This window comes from Rattus rattus, chromosome 7, assembly GCF_011064425.1.
Source record: "Rattus rattus isolate New Zealand chromosome 7, Rrattus_CSIRO_v1, whole genome shotgun sequence".
Classification (NCBI taxonomy): Eukaryota; Metazoa; Chordata; class Mammalia; order Rodentia; family Muridae; genus Rattus; species Rattus rattus.
The window spans coordinates 94621271-94627270 of NC_046160.1; the positions used below are offsets into that span (position 1 = coordinate 94621271).

General features: G+C 44.8%; 2 pseudogenes; both read right to left on the reverse strand.

Moving 5' to 3' along the window:
- Positions 1-1219: 1219 nt before the first annotated feature.
- On the reverse strand, positions 1220-2225 carry LOC116905217 (annotated as a pseudogene).
- Positions 2226-5079: 2854 nt separating this feature from the next.
- LOC116905803 lies at positions 5080-5994 on the reverse strand (annotated as a pseudogene).
- Between the last annotated feature and the right edge of the window lie 6 nt (positions 5995-6000).

Below are 6000 nucleotides of genomic sequence, written 5' to 3' on the forward strand. Positions count from 1 at the left end.
TGCAGAGAAAGTGTAGCTTTGATCTGGCCATTGATCCCTCTTACATTATCCCCAAAAGTCACATGATATAAGTGGACCACTGGTGTGGATGGTCCCTTACCTTCAGGGACAGTGGTAATAATCTTGGGAAGAAGTGGATTCACTTCTCATGGACTCATGGTGTATCCAGGTGTAGTAGATGGGAATCCCAAGGAAGAAATAAAACCTGCTAAAGGGGAGCAAGGAGATAGAATTGCTCAGCTATTTCCCTACAACAGGGGCAAGACTGTTCCTGTGGCACGAACAGGGGCTTTTGGGAGCACTGGGAAACATGTGCTCTGGCACACAGGTCTATGATCAGAGACCCAGGTTGTCCAAATATGGGTGTGAACATAGAAGGGTTGGTACATACAGGAGCTGATGTTACTTTCCCAAAAGTCTTGGATCCACATTGGCTACCTCAGGTTTTGATGCAATTTATGGGAGTTTGTTATTTCAAATAGCATTGTGTCCAATTGATTGCCTGTGTAGGACCAGAAGGGCAAAAAGAGAAATTGAGACATTATGTGGCTGACATACACTTAAGCTTATATCGGGAAGGGTCGTTTTACAACAATTGAGTTCTCAAAATAATAGCCCTGCAGTTCCAGGGACAGCAAATGAGGGAATTAGGGTGACATGGTAGTTACTCCTGGGGAAGGATTAATACAGGTAACAGAGCACAGGTTCTTTATAGCCTGGACTTCTTTACATCTTTGTTACCACGTCATAGCTTATAGTAACAATTGGCTTGAAAGGTTGTTCTTCAAAATACCCTTGCATGAGAAAGACCCCTGTCTTTGCATTCTCCCTACCTAGTTCGAATAATAGTCATCCCCTAAAGAGAAAACTGCAAAGTTTGTCCAAAGGGAATGTTAAATAGTCCAACTTTGTCATATTTTTGTGTAACAACCATTCACAATTATTTGTAAGCAATTCCCTCCATCTCTCATTTACCATTTTACGGAAGACATTCTGTTGGCTGATTCTGATAAAGATGGGTTAGGGAACATGGTAAAACAAAAGATTCTACTATACTTGGGATTACAGATTGCTCCAGAAAAAATAAAGGGGAGATCCACTAGTTATCTGGGTTATAAAGTCCAACAAACAATTCAACCACCAAGGATACAGATCTGTAGGGACCAGTTGGGTACCCTTCATGATTTTCCCCAGATGCTGGATGAGTAAATCTTCTGCCCTAGGCCTTCCTATGTGCATGATCATAAGGAATGCAGGTAAATGATCCATACACTCTCCACCATTCACAGAATACATGAAGGCTTGGTCATTGACTCCTCTTCATCATCAGAACAGGCTGCTCCTTCCACACTTTCACTGGGCAATGATGTCCACTGCAACTGTGAAAGCAGAGGAGACACAGTATCTGCCCGGCTCAGCTATGGTTCTCACTCCAGAGTCGGATGGCAAGTCCTCGTCCACAGCTGGGTGGATTACACTGTGTTCCCTTCAAATTTAAGCTTTGTATCTTCAGATCCAGGAGAGCCACCACCAATTTCAAGCAGATCCATGCTAAAACCAACTTCTCATTCCATGTCAAAGACCCAGCGGGTGTGTGATGCTGCCTGCATGAAAGTCTCAGGGTCAGTACATCTACTGCCCTCATGGAAGCTGATGGTCTTTTGCCTGTTCCATGAGAAGCCTGCTGGTTTTAAGTGTGGCAACAAACTTGACATTGAGGCGACAAAAGGCTCTGGAAGTGTCAACGTCCATCTGTAAAACCAACTTTGCCTTTGGATGTGCTCTGGTGACTTTGATTAATTCAATTTCACTGACAAGGTCCTAATGTGGACTCCATTAGTGGAGGCATACTTGACTTGAGACACTTGTTTACAAGGATTTGCATAGGTAATGCTCTCTGGAGGCACCCAAGCCTCTACACCAACTGAATGCCACTCTTGCTTGCACAGTCAAATCCTCTCCCACTTGCAGCTAGAGCTCTGCTGTCGTTCCACTTGTCTGTGGAAGGGAGTCACAAGGCAAGAGCTTTTAGCCACCTCAGATGCTGCTTTAGAATCTCTTCGAGGTCTGATATATAGAAAGCTTCCTTATTCCTTATTGTCAGGGAAGAGTTCTTTTTTTTTTTTCCTTTTTTTTCTTTTTTTCTTTTGCTGTAGAATGTCCTTGGCAGTAAAGCCTTCCTCAAGGATATGGCAACCAAAGTTTTCCTTAGTAAAGCTGCTCATGGTTCTTGATATGCCTACGGAAAACAGCACTGGGTCATTGTTGGACAGACCCAAGGTGAGGACTGCACCAGACCCTGAGGATCATCCAGCCATTTGCTGATGCTGATCCTAGGTGGCGCCAATCCTCTGGCTAGGGTGGCTGTTGGTGATGTCTGCAGGGTCTGTCCCTCAATATTCTTAATGTTGGTGAAAATGGAATAACACCTCGAAGAGGTTATTGAGAAACCTGAATAACTAGGCCAAGCAATGCAAGGATGTGTTGACATGGGAAGGGAACCCAGTAATAATATCCAGGGGATGTGTTTATGCTTCTGTATATACAGAATTGAAAACTATGGGTACGAACAGAACCTTTTAAAGTTTAGATCTGACTAATAGAAACCTCTTGTGAGCTGAGACAGTGTCTTCACCAAGCCCAGGTGATTCACAGACTGTGTCAGTTAATGATTCTTCTACCTGTGCATGCAAATCAACTTCAAAAGGGCTAGCACAGAAACTAGAAAGACAGATTGGGCAACCAATGCTACAGCTACCTTTTCTCAAACTAACCATTTTTTTCTCCCTTGGGGCCCATACAGGAATTGTTCACCCCAATTTAGCAGGAAGCAGTTTTATGAAGATCGTTGCCCTAGTCACTTAATGTGGGGTGTATAGGTTTGGTCATTTAATGTGATATAATTGTTATCTAGGATGAAAGGTTATTATTGGTTATGACCAGGGATTGATAAACATTTAAAAATCATTTTATTTGAATTATTATATATTAGAAATTTAATGTATTTTTTAATTATGTTCTTAGAAATTTCAGATTTTTGTCTTACCATTACATATGCAAAGCTATTTAAGTTTTTGTTTGCATTATATTTTGATGGAAATTTTAAATTGTTCTGAAGTACCGTATATTGATAGGAACCTAAGGTGGTTCTTTAAATACTGTATATTGATACAACCATGAGGTTTTGTTAAGTATTTGTCTATTCTATACATGTGGCTTTTACTGAAAATATGATGGTTTTTACATTAATTCCCATTGCGTGTAGATCACTAATGATAGGAAAAAAGGGACAATTCTTAAAGAAACAGGGAGATATGAAGAGGAAACTTCTAGGTCATTTTGCCAAATGATTTGCTCAGGCACACAGGTGAAAGGATGTCTTGCTAAGGAAACACGTCATAGACTTCTCCTGAAGCAGACACAGGTGAAAGGATGTTTGGATATAGAAGACAGGTGAAAGGGCTCCTGATGAAGGAGTATAAATCTGACCCCACAGACTGTGGGAGATGAGCACTGAGCTTTGGTTTGCTCCACCTGGCCATTCTTCAGTAAAGACACCGCATGTATTGGTTCCCCTTACATAGCGTGGTTGAGCTCAACTTGTGATAAAGCTGCCATGGAGAGAAGCTCGCCCAAGAACTGCTCGTGAGGGTCCTGCAGCAGCTTGTCACTTCTGGGGCCTGACCTCAGGTCGGTGGCCAGCCTGGTGGTTTCTTCAGGATTGAAGTACAGCTGCCTGGTGTCTGCTTGCTGACAGGACTGGACTGTGGCTGCTGGTTCGAGCCTGTTTTCTGCCTGCCTAGAGGACTGGTCTGCGGCTGCTGAGTCCTGTTTGGTGTTTGCTCTGGGATTGAACAGCTGCCCAAGGAGATGGAGCTCAATCCAGAGAAAGACTGCTGAGCAGGTCCACTTCCCCACATCCTAATAACTTTTCTCTGCCACTGCATCTGCTCTGTGGTGGGCTAGAGGAGAGCTTAAGAGGAGGTTTCAAAACATTTATGCCTACAGGTGGCACCCAAAGTGCCTTAGGCATAATGGGTAACTCTGCTCCTAATGTGGTAGAGGAAACTGTAGATTCTGAGGGGTGAGCAATGTTACTGAAGGAAGTGGATAAAATGGCAGCTACAGTTGCTGGGTGCTATCCTACTGTGTAACTGGAGGGGATTTTTGATTTTGCTTTGTATGTTCATAAACTATTCTGGAAGTTTGGAGTGAAAGCTGAAAACTCAAAGTTCACTCAATTCTCTTCTGCTAGAAAAGATGACAGACTTGACTATGCACGTAGAGTTTGTGACTAGAATTTGAAATGCTTGGAAAGAAGAGCCAAGCAGAGAACAATGTTCAGGCTCGGTGAATGAGACTGGGAATGTACCCATGATGAAAAGGGGAAAGAAATAGACTGGAAGGGAAAGTGCAGCCCTGCCCTGCTCCCTGTGCTTTCACTACCAGGTGCCCAAATGCCTCAGGGAGACAAGGGGCTGGGAAGAGCAGGAGGCAGCACAGGCACAAAAGGATGATGTGTGAGTGAGTGCACTCCCACAAGATTTTCTTAGGCCTGCAGAAACGCATGCATCCTTCCCAGTGTCTCTATAGCATGTGCCTGCTACTGATGCTATTCCTGACAGTGAGCTCACCTGGTGACTGATGGAAATGCCAGATTTTGAAGCAATTTAAAAATCAACTATTTTCCATCATTACCATAATTGTTAGGAAGTAGTAATAACTTCAGAGGTATCGACTTTTTTATATGAGACACATTTATTATGGAACATTAAAAAATGATCCAGATGACTGTTTAAAATACATAAACCCCACAATTCTATACATAAAGACCTAAGAGCATGCAGATACTCTGGGCTGGAGAGCCATGTCTGTTCCTGGTCAATCACTTCTGAAAAGTTCTCAAATATTGAAATCCAAAGCAAATGAATTGGCTTGACATGATTCAAAAAGTAAAATATAAACGTAAGGGCATTAAACAGCTGCCAATGTTGGTCGGGAAGGTGGAGCCTCATCCTCTGAGTCAGAGTCATCCAGAAGCCTTCAGGACCCATGGTAGAATGGTCCTGAGGCCTGAAGGTGTTTGCTTGATACCATCTTCATTTCTTGGTCTATGATGCCATGGTGGGCATCACTGATGCTCAGCTGTCACTGTCCTCACTGTCCCCATATGCACCGAGCTGGCTCAGGGAGGAGGCACCAGGTGTCTGGGGTGCAGGGTTGGCCACCTTCCTGCTCTCGGGGGCACCAGTGGTGGGCACCCGGACCTGCTCTGAACCCCGGTTGGCTTCCGTCTTTGCCTTCTTTGGTATAACCAAGCCTGCCAACTGGGCTTTCCTGCACAGGCCCTCTGCCTTCCTCTTGGTCTTTGGTACCTCATCAAGGATGGCTGTGGGGTTGGGTCTTGCAGCTGCCTGTGGTCGGGAAGGTGGAGCCTCATCCTCTGAGTCAGAGTCATCTAGAAGCCTTCCATCTCCAGGCCACTCTCAGAGTCCTTTGTGCCACTGCTCCTGAGATTCTCTGCAGGACCTCAAAGTCCACGTGGGCCTGCCACTGGGGGTTGTTCAGCACTTCCATCTCCAGCTTAGAGTCCTTTGTACGGTTCTCTAGGACCTTCATGGGGTTGTTCAGCTCCTCGTCCTCACGCTCCTTCTGCATGCGCTTTTCCTCCTCCTCCAGAAGCTTCTCAGCCTGGAAGTTGCGCGTGGCCCCATGCTCCATGGTGTAGTCTGTGTTCTCTGGGTCTGTCTTGAAGGTGATCTCGGCCAAGCAGCGTGTGCACTTGATATAGAAACGGAAGATTGGCAAGCCCAGGTATGCCTCATTCTGGACTGTTTCCTTTCGTGCATTGAACTTCTTCCCCTTGTAGATGTATTCTCCACATGTCTTACACCTCATGTTGAATGGGGCCATCAGCCGCACCACGTACTGCCGGTCCTTGGGTAGCTTGAGTTTCGGGATCTTCGATGGGTCAAAGTCAGGTGGGTAGTATTTGTTTAA